We start from the raw sequence: 14,774 nt of genomic DNA on the forward strand, positions 1-14,774 counted from the left end.
TATCATAGGGGATTTTTGCATCTTATTATTTAGGAATGTTAATAGACAAACTACTAGCTCAAGCTTTGAGATGACACACCACTTTTTGGTTGTCCTTGATTATAACCTTAAAATCTCTGGTATTGATATATTCCCTCCCTGATTGGTTTATTGTCATAGACTGTGACGGTCGTAGCATTTCAACTTATATGATTATTTTTATCTGTATACAGCTACTATTGATCCATATCGGTGCACTTCTCACCTGTTCGTCTTAACATATTTTTGGAACAACTCTAAACCTCATTCATCAATATTTTCTTTTGAGATTTGTTACGTTGCCTCTTTTTATTCTTTTGTCCACCAATACAGGACAGACTGCACTAAACATTGATTTAGTACCGGTTTCTTTCACATTGCAAGTCTTCTTGTTTGTCTCTTCTTCTCACTCGTGCTCTTAGCTCTTCTCTCCATTCTTTTTCTCTCTCTTTCTGGAATTACCTTTTCCCTGAAACTTATTACTATATATATATATATATATATATATATATATATATATATATATATATGAGGTACGTTCAGTTCTCAGCAGATGTAGCGCAGCGCAGTTTGCCACACCGACAAGCAGGAACAGGCGAGACCCAGAAGTGGTGCAATACGATTTTTATTAAAGTTTAGCCCAGCACCAATCCGCCATGACGCGTTTCGGGTTAAAAAACCCTTGTTCACATGACAACGTCACGAGGGATGACCACCCCTTTTAAAGTGCAAGTAGTGCCATCACATGTCATAGAAAGCGAGAACATACTCAGCTTTCTTTAAAACTACAAACATTTGTAGAATTACTGCATAAATGCAAGTTTGCACATAGATAACATACATTTTTTGTGAAATGGAATTATGACATTAAACTCATGGCATTGGCTCATAGATAAAACTTCATAATGTGCAAAAGATTTAAAAGCCAATAAATAATTTAAATAATTATAATACCAATAAAATTTGTCCACAAAAGGTACTCGCTTGTATATGTTCTTCAAGCATAAATTGAATAAAGAGTACACATATATATATATATTTTTTTTTTTACTTTTGCTTTGACTGTCAGGTCCATAATGTACTGAGTTTTCGGTATTTGTTTATTGTGATCTCTCTCTTACTCTAGTTTGTAATTTCTCACTGTTAGTCATTTTTTATAGATTTTTATAGATTTTGATTGTAACTAATGTAGAAATTTATTTAAATATCACTATCAAGACCAACCTTTGTGTCTTTTTAAGTAATACTATTATAATGTATCTTATCCATTATGTTTCTATGTTTTGTTCATTTGTTCAAACATGATTTTGTCATGGTATGTATATAAATATGTATATGTGATCACTGGGGTTTTTTATATTTATTTTTGTTAGTGCCTCTTTTTGCCTCGCTTTGTGGATTAAAATTGTATATGTGCTGTTCTTGTAATATATGTATATTTACTTTTATATGTTTCACGTTGCTTACAGCCCTGACGAAGTTCCTTTGGTAGGAACCAAACGCGTTGGCTGTCCTTTGCACTATATATTACGAAGAAAAATAAAAAATATTTTGGAAAACAACTTAAAGACTTGGCTCATGACTACTTAACTGGTGCTGCCTCCACGTTGTTTGAAGCTTTTCTCCGGAAACCAGTGGGATCTGAGCACAGCGGATCCCGGAGGCCTTTTTTGCACAGACTTTATGATACTTTTTGGGACTGTTTGATTGAGGTGCTCAACTAGTTGTCAACTGTGTTGGTCATTACTTTGTTTGTAGCAATTCTTAAGTTGTAAGTGTGCCTTAAACTTATAAATTAGATACCACCTTTAATATAAATGTATTTATTCTTTATCTGCAAACCAAACTGAAACCACACAGAACCCAAATTTCTAAACGTATACCTTTAATTTATAATTTACACAACAGCGCCAATTTATTAAAACTCGCACACCTCCATACACAGTGGGCCTTATTCACAAATGCAATCTGAGACAAAAACCTAACTTTACGACTGTTGGTATTCACAGAGGTAATTTACGATTCATATCTTTATGTCCGCAGTCGGGCGAGAATCACCCCTTAGCGTTTACTGTAGTGCTGATACTACAGCCATCACTGAGGGAAGTGCAAACTGTGCATTGCATGTACCATGATGCAAATGAGCAAACTTTTCTGGGACATGATCTAGTATCCGGCACACTCTTTTCCCTGCCCAAACTGAATTTCATGGCCTCCATTACCATTTACCACACGTTCCTAATGTTCCTTTTTGTAAAAATTGCATTCCAGCCCCCTGCCTACACTTCATCCGACCTGACCCAGAGTACGGCTTTAGCCGGAGAGTACAGCCTGGGTGCGGAGGGTATGGCCAAAGCCGGAGATTCCTGCCCAACTGCAGACGAAAAGCTACGACTTGAAAATTACCGATGTGAATACCAAAAGTCGTACAGTTCGACTTTTGTCTCAGATTACCTTTGTGAATAGGGCCCCAATTTATTTGACTCGGTAGACACACTACAGTAACTATAACTCATGCCTTCTCCATGAACTACTTCTATTGTTTTATAATATCTTGCTTATGCTGTCTAAAATACCAGTATTTACAAGAACAGAAATGACATCGCAGATCAAATCTTTTCTGAGAACAGAGTGCATGGTAGAGTGGCAAGTTATAGTTAGTGTAGTTTGGCTACTGAATACACTCTGTGTGGAGGTGCATGAGGTATAATAATTTGTTGTTTTCTTTAAAATAAAGATCTTCAATTAGGGTTTGTTTTACCCAGACATACGTCTCCTGATCAACTAACCATGATGGTGTCTTATGCGTTTTAGGTCTAGCTTGATGGCGCTGGTTTGTGCACACGTGTCCAGCCGCGGGCCAAGCAGGTAACAGCATTGGGGTGGTGAGGCCGGGTTGGGGGAGATTTTGAGGGACATTGCTGAAGGAAAATTAGTTATTTATTTAATTTTCCCTCAGCATCGTCCCTCGAAATCCCCCCAACCTGATCTCACCGCCCACCGTTGTTACCTGCACGGACCGCAGCTGCACCTATTGTTGACTGAGCTTTGGCTCCACCCAAAGGAGAATATACTTCTCACCTCATGCTAATGGCTCTTTAGTGTGATTATTCCTCCTCTTATGGAATATTTCCTTTGCAATGCTTGGCGGACTATTTCACCATCTGAAAAGTATATTTAATTATCAAATTATTTTTTTAAATCTCATAAATGCACTGTGTACTGAACGCAATCATTGTGATTTAGTTTTTTTCACTTCAGCAGGCTTTTCTTTAATTTGTGAGCCAGGACACACAATGCAAGCATGACCGGTCGGCTTTGTCAAAGCATGTTGTGATTTGGTGTAAATTTGTTGGGTAGTTTTGATATTGGGACAGTTGGTTTGGTGGGAATCCTGATCAACTGGGAATTTAAAAAAAAAGTATTCTAATTGGCTGAGATGGCTTTTTTTCTTGTTGGTCAACTTGAGACTGGTCCCGTGGGGGTGAGCGATGTGACTGTCTGACTGCAACATCGAGAGAAATGTTGCGCCCGCACTTACAGGACATAGAGACTCGGTTCCTGTGCCCTGCAAGTCACAAAAAATAGTACATAAGGGACAGGGTAGGAATACCCTAAACTTATTCCAACGCCTGGTGCAAAGTTAATAAAAAAAAAAATGTGGGTTCATTATTTTAGATGTCATCAATGATGTCATTTAACATGTTATAAGTGATGTAATATGTGAGATCTTAAGAAGTGATTGGTGGGGGCGAGAGTTATAGTTAGCTCAGTAAACTATACCTGGTGAATTTCAGTGATTTCTAAGTTTCAAATGTAACATTATAACTGACATCATCTTACTATTAATTTAACCTATGGTTTTTGCACAGTGAATTTCCTAGTTTTTTTTAACGTAAAGTAAGATATTGTTCTCAAGCCTAACCATAATGTTACTTAAAGTTCAGCAATTATCCTTTGAGCACTCCAAGTCTACAGTAGTTCGATGTATGATAGTCAAGTCACTGTTGATGTTCAAATTCTTCTTTATTAGACCTCTAGAGAACACGTGTTTTTTCTTGATACAAATTCATTGGTGCTGGAAAACCATACAACATATAAAAAAGTTACCAACAAAATCTACCAAAAGTACTATTAATAGAGTAACCACAACCAAAAACAGTCAGTGGTACATTCATGCCAAAAAACCATCTCCAAAAATATTCATCAGTTCATGTTCGGTTATTTAATTCAAAAGCAACTACAAGGTGGATCAATGTGTTCACCAGTCGGGTAACAGAATACGTAGGAAAAAAAAAAAGACCCAAAATGCGCCACAACAAACAGGTTCTTTCTCATCAAGAACTCTGTTGCATCAAGAACAAACAAGCATTGGCATAGCAAACAGGTCTTGCCTTTGGGACCTTATAAGTGTTTAGCCATGCAACAGTTAATGTTGTTGCACCAAGGATATTGTGCTGCATAACTAAATATTTATTAGGTCCCAAAAGCGAGACCTATTGGCCATGCTAATCGCTCTACTACAATACCTAAGGAACTCGATGTGGATGAAAGGCAGAATGGGACATCATATGTCCCATTCCAACTGAAAACAAATAGGCATTAAAACGTTACTAGAGAATTGGTATGAACCCAATGGAGAAATGATCCGTAGGAAGCTAAAACTCACCAGCTAAGCACACAGAGTCCCCAAATTCTTAAGCAAAAATCAGAAACTGGTAAGGGGACACAGGGATGCGCGGTAACCTGATCAAAAGACAGAAAACAATACAGTTGGAATATTCCACCCTGTAAAAATGCAGACCAGAGTAGTAAATACCAGAGTCTAGGAATACTTGTATAATTTAACAAAAAATGTGTGACCGCTACCCGTGAAAGTTATTATGATTGGAGATTGGCTTAACCCAAATCTAATCCCACATGGCAACAAATGATTAAACGAGACCAAGTCACAGTAGTGAAAAAGTCCCATAAAAAAGACATATAAGCATTCCTTACCGGTGCATCTGTGACCGCCATCCATATATAACCCGAAACCAACAAAGTAGTCAATGCACGCAAGAAAACAGTATGTTTATGTAGAAACCGGACATGAAAACGTGACGTGAATGTCATAATCCTGGTCGACCTCAAAGGTGCAGGGCTCATTTCTACCAGTGCGCTGGCTCAAAGCCTCAATAAAGTTGTATGAGCTTGTGAACAGTGAGTGAGTCTCAATCTGCAAATGTCAAAGAATAATTTAAGCATACGAAAAATGCATCCGCAAAGAATAAACCTTAAAGTGCAAACAAAGGGAAAGTGAAGCAAGAAGCGTGAGCAAGATGGAGAGGCAGAGCGAGGCGCGCGCTTTGGAGAGTAGTCTGCTCTTTTTCGAAGGACACACTCGTGCTTGTGGCGTGCCCCTGCGTGCTCCCGCAAGGTGTATGCCGCCACAAGCACGAGTGCAGTGCTTAAAAAAGAGCTGAACGACGGCTAAAGGTCTCCTATGCAGCGCATGTGCGCTGCATAGGCGAGACCTAAAAAGACACCCCAAAAAGTGTACAACACCTGGAGCCCCTGGGCATGGAGAACACAACAAGCTGTCCAGTGTACCTGTGGAAATGTCCCCACCTATGAAACATCCGAGTAGTTAAATCCTGGTCAGTTCTATCCAAAATCCGTCCTCACAATCTGTATTTCATACAGAGATTTTCAATCCTTTTGAAACAAATGTTTTACGCCATGAAATATACAATCACACTTAAAACTCCACTCCTGAATTAATGTAAGCATTCTCATAATCACGCTGTACATACATAATACATAAATACCATCTGGGACACTCACCCAAAACAAATATTATGTAACTCTGTGTTTAAATATTAGCTTGTGCACGAGTCAGGCTCCCACTCAAACCTGCTTTAAAACACCATCCAACGCAATTATAAAAACACATTAACACAACCAAGATTCCCTAAAATGAATAATTCCTGCAATTAAAACAAACTTCATATCCATCGCCCTGACAGCCTAGTAATGCCGCATCTGTGTGGCCCGCTGGATTGCAAATGCCGTATTTGTATTGTGTGTCTTAAGACCATCCATGTCTGTGACTACTTTTGCCATCTCAGCTGCTTTTAGGTGTCAACCCTGTCTGTCACATCTAGAAATCTAAAACACCCAGGTCTTTACAGGCATAAATGCTTGTTTGTGTGAAATGTATTTACTGCTGGAGCCTGGAGGCGGTGGTTCCATCAGCGGCCACCAGAGGGTGCTCCTCGCCTGCTGATGAATCCACTGAACTGCACATTGGATGAAAGCAGAAGGGTTTCCTCTTCCGGGTCAGCGGTGGCAGAGACAGCACCAGCAGCGCTGGAGACATCACTTCCGGCCTCTCACCCGTGTGCAGCCTGCTGCTGAGGAGGAAGGAGCCCTGTCTGGTAGGCAGATATCTTCATTACCCCCCAAGCCCCAGGGGGGAGGAGAGAGCTTGGACATGTCTGCACAGGTCTCTGCTCAGGTAGGCGATGGTCAGCACCTTCAGCTGTGTTTGTAGAAATTGACTGAATAATCCTGGCGGGAATCTCTGCAGGAGCCGGACTGAGATGGGCTCTTCTATCCGGGGGCCTCTGGTGCTGGGATGGGCTCTTCTATCCTGGGCCCTGGGGCTGAGCTGGGCTCTTCTATTTGGGGCCCCTGGGGCTGAGCTGGGCTCTTTTATCCGTGGGCCCCTGGGCCTGAGCTGGGCTCTTCTACCCGGGGGCCCCTGGGGCTGGGCTGGGCTCTTCTATCCGGGGGCCCTGGGGTTGAGCCGGGCTCTTCTATCCAAGGGCCCCTGGGGCTGAGCTTGGCTCTTCTATCCGGGGCCCTGGGGCTGAGCTGGGCTCTTCTATTTGGGGCCCCTGGGGCTGAGCTGGGCTCTTTTATCCGTGGGCCCCTGGGCCTGAGCTGGGCTCTTCTATCCGGGGGCCCTGAGGCTGAGCTGGGCTCTTCTACCCGGGGGCCCCTGGGGCTGAGCTGGGCTCTTCTATCTGGGGGGCCCCTGGGGCTGAGCTGGGCTCTTCTGTCTGGGTGCCCCTGGGGCTGAGCTGTGCTAGTCCATCCGGGGGCCCTGGGGCTGAGCTGGGCTCTTCTACTGCTTTTTACTGCATTGAGGAATCTGTCCACCCTGCGTTTACTACACTTTACGAAATCTGAGCACGCTGCGGTGCATCATACTGCAATATGAGGGATCTGTGCACACTGTTCTGCATCTTACTACACTTTAAGAAATCTGCGCACGCTGCACTGCATCATACTGCAATATGAGGGATCTGTGCACACTGTTCTGCATCTTACTACACTTTAAGAAATCTGCGCACGCTGCACTGCATCATACGACAATATGAGGAATCTGTGCACACTGTACTGCGTCTTACTACACTTTAAGAAATCTGTGCACGCTGCACTGCATCATACTACAATATGAGGCATCTATGCACACTGTTCTGCATCTTACTGCACTATAAGAAATCTGAGCACGCTGCACTGCATCATACTGCAATATGAGGGATCTGTACACACTGTACTGCATCTTACTACACTGAGTAATCTGTTCACACCACACTGTTTTTTCTGTGTGACGGCAATATATGGGCTGCACTGCTTTTCGTTGTACTGACGAATCTGTGCACACTGCACTGCTTTTTACTATGCTCTGTGTACACACTTCATTACTTGTAATTGACTATGATAAAGCATTGCATGCAGTAGTTTACCATACCATGAGATTTATGTGCACACTGCACTACTGTTTGCTACACCTTGAGAAATAATGGGACGCTGCACGGCTTCTTACTACTCGAGGAGAAATCAGTGTACACTTCAGTGATGTTTACTGTACTCTGGAATCTGTACACACTACACTGCTGTATGAAAAATATGTGCACAATGGATTGTGCATTCTGAACTGCTGTTTAATACACTTTGAAACATCTTTTAACACTACTGAGATTTGTCCTGATCAATTAGTAATGTGTGCGTACCTCACTGCTTTTCTGCTACACTGTTAGAGCACTATTAGCACTATGAGAAATCTGTTATGCCCTTTGGTTTAAAAAATGCCCCTGTCACCTTCCAGTGGTTGGTGAATCAAGTCCTGACTGGGTTGGAGTCCTTTAGTGCAGCTTATCTTGATGATATTGCTGTCTTTAGTTCCACCTGGAAGGATCACCGGATCCACCTTGGGAAGGTTTTAAAAGCCCTGCAAACTGCAGGCCTAACCATCAAGGCATCCGAATGCCAGCTAGGGCATCTGTGGTGTACTAGGGCCACCTTGTTGGTGGAGGCCAGGTACAACCTTTACAGCCCAAGAGCCAGGTTATCCTGGACTGGGCATCTCCAACAACCCAGGCCCAAGTCAGGGCATTACTTGGCTTGACTGGGTACTGCAAGAGGGTTGTGAAGGGAAATGGGTCCATTGTGTCTCCCCTCACAGAACTCACCTCCAAGAAAATGGCCATAAAGGTAAACTGGACAGTTAGTTGTCAAAAGGCTTTTGACTCCCTGAAAGAAGCAATGTGCTCAGCACCAATTCTGAAGGCTCCAGATTATGCCAAGCAGTTCATAGTGCAGACTGATTCCTCTGCTATGAATAGGAGCGGTCCTATCCCAGACCAATGAGGAAGGCCAAGACCAACCTGTTGCTTTTATAAACAGAAGGCGTCTCACCGCGGAGCAGCGTTGGAGTGCCATTGAGAGGGAGGCCTTTGCTGTGGTTTGGTCCCTGAAGAAGGGGAGACCATTCTTGTTTGGTACTCACTTCCTAGTTCAAACTGATCACAGACCTCTCAGATGACTAATGCAAATAAAAATAAAATGTTGAGGTGGTCCATCTCCCTACAGGGAATGGACTTTGAAGTGGAACACAGACCTGGGACTGCCAATGCTAATGCAGATGGACTTTTCAGCTTCTTCCACTTACACAATGAAGACTCTCTAGGGAAAGGTTAGTCTAATCTTCTTTCGTTTTGGGGGGTTGTGTGAGAACGTGCCCTCTTTCTTGCATGGTATGCCCCCACTTTTTGATGAATTGCTGATGTTCTTCGACTGAGTGTGCCCTGGGCCCCTGCTAATCAGGTACCCAGGGCCTATGTTTCTTCCCTAAAACTGTTTTGAAGCCTAACCCCAATTGGCATCTCTGGCCTCATGTCAGCCCCTAGTAAATGGTACCACAGGTACCCAGGGAACTGTGACCAGAGAAGACCCCTAAGGGCTGCAGTACTTATTGTGCCACCCTTAGAGGCCCTGTACCCTGACACTCACACACTGCCCTTGCAGGCTGCGTGTCTTGGTACAGAGCAAAGTGAAGAGTCGATATGGCAAACATCTCTGTGTGCCCTGCCCACAAACCACTGCCCTGGCATAGATCAGTCACCCCTCTAGCTGGCTGCCCTATGCCAGTGGTGAGGGTAAAAGTGCATGAGCCCTGTGCCCCTACAGTACCCAGGGCCATTCCAGGGCACTGTAAGTGCAGTGCTGCCATTAAGAGTATATGGTGCTAGGAGTTTGTCATCATGAAATCCACAACACCATAATGGCTACACTAAAGACTGAGAGTTTGTTACCAAACTTCTCAGCACATAAAACTCACACTGATGCCAGTGTGGGATTTAATGTAAAATGCACCAAAGAGGGAATCCTAGAGATGCCCCTGAAACTCAACCAACTCCTAGTGACCTGACTGAGTGGCTACTTAGGCTGCCACCAACAGACATGTTTCGGGACCCCTGGGTCGAGAGCTTGCTGCTCTCGGGGGCCTAAAACAATGCACATCCTGGGACGAGGTGACAAGCCTTCTCCCCCAGGATGGGCAGGGTTCGCGAAGGAGAAGATTCAAAGGCATACTGCCTTTGTGAGCCTCTCCAGACAATTTGCTGCTTTCAGCAACTGGTCCCTAGTAGTTCTACCCCCCACTTTGGGTGGGAAAAACAAGTGAGGAAGAGGGGTATTGCCAACTCCACCTCTCAGGTGGGGGAAGCAGGTTGAAGCACAGCCTCGAGGCCCCGCCATCTTGAGGGTGGGGGACCCAGCCAACCAGGGACAGGCTCCAGCCGCCCTCCCACTGGAGAGTGGCAGAATAGGGGGTGTACCCACCCCAGGGAATGGACCCAATGGTCCATGCCCTTTACCTACCTGTAATATCCCTAAATCTAGTATTAAGGGGACACCCTGAACCTCGCTTCCTCAGATCCAGAAACGAGAAGAAAAGAAGATAAGAAGAAGGACCGAAGAGCCGTGCAGAGCTAACAAGAGGACAGCGCCCACTAACTTGCCCCAATCCTATAGGCCTGTCTCCCCTCGAACCTGCTCCTGCAAAATCCCGGTGTGTCCTGCAGCCAGCAACCTCAAAACCATGGAGGACCTGCCTGCCTACACTTCAAAGACTGAATCTCCTGTGAACACTGGACTTGTTCAAACGCAACCCCTGGCAGCAGTCAGGGACCGTAAATACAGCCCACTCTGCACCCGCCGAACCAGGCCCGAACTCGAGTGGAAATATACCACATGGAGGTCACCATGGCAATCCTGACCCACGATCCGGTGACCCCTGACCTGCCTCAAGCCTCCAGCTGACGAATGCAGCCTAAATCCAGAAGGCCCCCTTAAACGCGAACAGGAGCTGATAAGATCCGACCCCAGAAGTCACCCCTGCACCCGACGCACCGCGGCCTTGTGTGCCCAAACCGACGGTGCCTAACCAATCCTTAACTTCCCAACTTATCTCTCCCAGTGGTGTTCGCACCCAGAAGTCCTTTGTCTCCCTGCCTGAGGTTCTCCATGGAAAAAAACTGGGCGCCCAACGTCGAATCAGCACTCTGCACCCGGCCGCCCCAGTGCCGCTGAGGGTGCACCTTTTGCGCTACTTTGTTTCCCCATTTGCCCTGACCTTAACCCTAGGAGCTTTGCTCTCACAACCCAGTGACCTGTTTGCCAGCAGCCACCATCCGGAGATCCCCTGTCCCCCTTTGGATAACAGTGGGCCTCAACACTCTGCACCCCGCCGCCCCAGTGCCGCTGAGGGTGTAACAACAGTGCAACACTGACCCTGGGGGACCCCTGCGTCTAACCCCAGAATCTTAACTCCCACAGTCGATTACTTACCTATGGACTGTTAACCTGTTTTCTCTCCATAGGATAGCATTGACACTTTTTCTCCAAAAACTTTCCAAGTGTGTAGTTTTGAAACCTAAAAATGTTCTTTAAAAATCATGTGAATAACCAAAACGTATTTATGTACCTGTTTCGAGGAAATGTCCCAGTGCTGAATCTAGGTATCCTGCTTTGAGTAAGAAAAGTAACGTAGAAAGTAACTTACCAGTAATTTACTGAAAAAGCATATTCATTTCAATGTACTGTATTTGCTAACTGTTGCATCCTTCTGCATACCCTGTAAATCAAACAAAGTACAATTTCTATTGCATTTTCAAACTGTTCTATATCAAGTAACTTATTGCTGAAAAATATTTAATGCATACCTGTGCCATGTTTATTTGTCATCTGCTGAGTGTGTACATCAAATGCTTAACACTGTCCTCTGATACTGCCTTACTGCTCGACCAAGCTACCAATTTAGAGAGTAAGGTTCTATCTAACTTTAACCTCTGCCTACCTCTGGGTTCACTTCGTCTCTATACACACTATACCTCATTTTTGTGTAGTATATATATAGCCAGTTTCCTACAATATGGCATTGAGTTTTTTTGCTACAAGTAATGGATGGGACGGAAGTCTCTGTAGGGTTTGCTTCCAGAAGCATGAAAGATTTGGAAACACAATATTCTGTAATAGAAAGTGATATGTTGGAATGCGTTTGGGGTGTCGGCAAGTGTAAGCCATATCTCTTGAAAAGAAAATTTAGCTTGTGGACCGATCACAGACCACTCGTTGCTATTTTGTCTCGGATCCAAATTAAGATCCTCAGCCAGAGTATCTATCAAATTATTGGAGTTTTAGTGTGCTTCATATTACAGGAGGAAAGAACATTAGAGTGGACTTTCTGTCTTGGTTACCATTAGATTTGTGTTCAGTAGATTTACAGGAAGAAATTGAGGCATGTATCATTGCATAAGTTGAAGATTTGGTCATTTGTTCCAATTTAATGGAATTGTCTGATCGGTTGAGGGAGGATACTGTATTGACCAAGGTCATGATTTTTGGGAAATTTGGGGGGCAGAGGGAAAAAACTTTGGAGAATTCTTTGTAATCTTATTGCAAGGTGGCGGATGAGTTATCTTTGGAAGGAGGATTGTTGGTAAGAGGTAATAAGTTAATTCCCCCAGGATGTTTCCACCAAAAGATTTTGGAGACAGCTCATGTAGGCCATCTGGGTATGAGTGCCACTAAGCGTAGGATAAGAAATGATTTCTGGTGCCCTGGAGTGGATGTGGAGGTAGAAGGATTAGTGAGAAATTGTGCACCATGCTGTTTGAGTGATAAACATTTGGTGACCTCTGTGTGCACTGCTGTGCCTGTTTCATGTCCTGGTAAGGTGTGGCAGAGAGTTGTGGTTGATTTTTTTTTTCCGACCCTTTTCATGTATTACCTTCCAATATGAGACACTTTATTGTCATGATGGATCATCTTTTCAGGCGGGTGGAAGTACGTGGTATAGCCGAACCCAACACAAACTCTGTGATTCCTTTTGTTTGTGAAGTGTTTGCTAAAGAACGGACTCCTGAGGAGCTGCTCACTGACAATGGAGTTCAATTTACTTCTTCCACCATGACAGAGATTTTAGGCAAATGTGGAGTGAAACATTTATGCACGCCATTGTACCACCCTTAGGCCAACTAAAAGTGGAGAGCTTCAACAGGTTTCTAGTGGAGTGTATCCGGAGCGCGGTGACATCTAGAGTTGACTGTGAAGTAACTACCAGATATTTAGGGAGGGATTATAGCTGTACACCTCACTCGATCTCTGGTAAAGCACCTTTTACACTCATGAGAGGGAGAAAAGAGGTGTCCTTGTTGTGTCCCTCATTTGATCTCTGGTAAAGCACCTTTTAAACTCATGACGTGGAGAAAAGAGGTGTCCCCTGTGTTTCCCTCATTTGATCTCTGGTAAAGCAACTTTTAATCTCATGACTTGGAGAAAAGAGGTGTCCTCGTTGTGTCCCTATTTCGATCTCTGGTAAAGCACCTTTCACACTCCTGAGGGGGAGGAAAGAGGTGTCCTCATTGTGTCCTTTTTGAAGATGGAGGTGATGGATCAAGGATGTGATGAATGTCTACAGCAAGTGATGATGACGGGAAATTGAGTGACAAACAGTGTTGCTCGGTGTCAAAGGGACGTGAGGTGTAAGGAAAAATATGTCCAGGAGGTCAAAATCGCAATGATTGATTTGGCACGTGTCAGGAAGACACCATTTTGCTAAGAGATGCATCTTCGAAATCTAGAGATCCTGTTAGAGTCTTCGAGGTTAGAGGCAATGCTATTCGTGGTTCGAATGGACAATGGTGAAATATGACAAGAGTGGCTAGAAATGGAAAATGTGAGAATGAAAGTGAAAAACATGTAAGTGACAACCAAGTGTCTGTTGCAGGGAATGGTGCAGAGTTCTTGGTTAAGAAGGAGTTCTCGTGTTATCAAAGTGCCTAAAAGATAAGCTCCTCTTACATGTTGACTGAGTGGCATCTGGTTAGTTTTTCATATTTTCCTTGGGTATTGCTTTTTTCTGGTTCTCTGAGTTGATTTATTGTCCTGTTTTGTGTGTGGTAGTGTCACTGTGGTGATTTATTGTCCTATTTTGTGTGTGGTAGTGTCACTGTGGTTCTGTGTGTGTGTATGTCTGTGTGTGGTGTTAAAAAGGGGCAAAGATTTGTAGCCTCTGCAGATAGGATGCCTTTACTGTTTATTGTTATATGATGTAATACGGCAGTGTACAGACATTGGTCATGTTGTGTTCTGTTATGGAATTTTGTTATGTGATGCTTTGAATAGTGTCACAGATGCAAGGATTTGCTGGGCCTTCTACAGCTGTGTAACAACTGGCTCTTCAGGAACTTCTCAGATCTCTACCCCCACCCGCCCCCCACATTGTGGATTGGCATTATTTCCACATGGTTTCTTCCCCTCTGTTTCGGGGGTTCTTGCCTGTCCTCCCCATGGCCTCCGCATGTTTGCCGCCACAGACCCATACAGTAAATAGTGGTGGGAAGGTAGAGTATATTTGTTTGCGAGTTCCACAAAGTTCCTTAGTTTTCCACCTGTTACCCACTCCATAGCACTATCATACCCTTTCTATCCAACAACCTAGACCAATATCCCTCAAGCGAGAGATGTAGTAATGCCGACAGTGTAAGGTACTTCGCACACGGAACCCTCATTTGTGTTCGCTGCAAGACCCAGGCCCATTGAAATTGCAGGATGTCCAGCAAAAGATCAGATATTTGCTTGTTTGAGCATTAGGGCTAATCAATCTGGCCCATAGCATGGTACTGGCGTAGAGAAAGTGTACGCCAGTCTCTATCATGCCCCTCTCCCCCATCGACAATGTCGTCCGTAAGCTGCCCATTTCAGGTGCGCCGCCAGGCAATAAAACTCCAAGTCAGGGACCGCTAACCCACCTCCATCAGTGGGGAGCCGTAGTTTGATTAATGCCAGTCTACGACATCCTGTGCCTTATATGAGGTATAGCAATAGGCTGTTAATCTCCAAAAAGATGGATTTTGTGAGCCAATTTGGGCGAGCTGCAAAGTAATGAAAGAGACTGGGAAGGAAAACCACCTTCACAGTAT

The 14,774-nt window shown here is 44.1% G+C and overlaps 1 protein-coding gene across 2 annotated transcripts in view; it reads left to right on the plus strand.

Annotated features, from left to right (window-relative positions):
• LOC147737120 (uncharacterized) overlaps positions 1-14,774 on the plus strand; it is a 115,033-nt gene that overhangs the window by 59,974 nt on the left and 40,285 nt on the right. The window contains exon 1 of one of the 2 annotated variants that reach the window (XM_086964609.1): positions 6,364-6,517. The exons of the other annotated variant lie outside the window; for it this stretch is intronic. The gene's annotated coding sequence lies outside the window, so the exon portion shown is untranslated. Of the gene's footprint in view, positions 1-6,363; positions 6,518-14,774 lie in introns of those variants that run through there. 2 annotated transcript variants of the gene reach the window in all.

The sequence above is a fragment of the Lissotriton vulgaris genome, chromosome 1_1 (assembly GCF_964263255.1).
Source record: "Lissotriton vulgaris chromosome 1_1, aLisVul1.2, whole genome shotgun sequence".
NCBI classification, from domain to species: Eukaryota; Metazoa; Chordata; class Amphibia; order Caudata; family Salamandridae; genus Lissotriton; species Lissotriton vulgaris.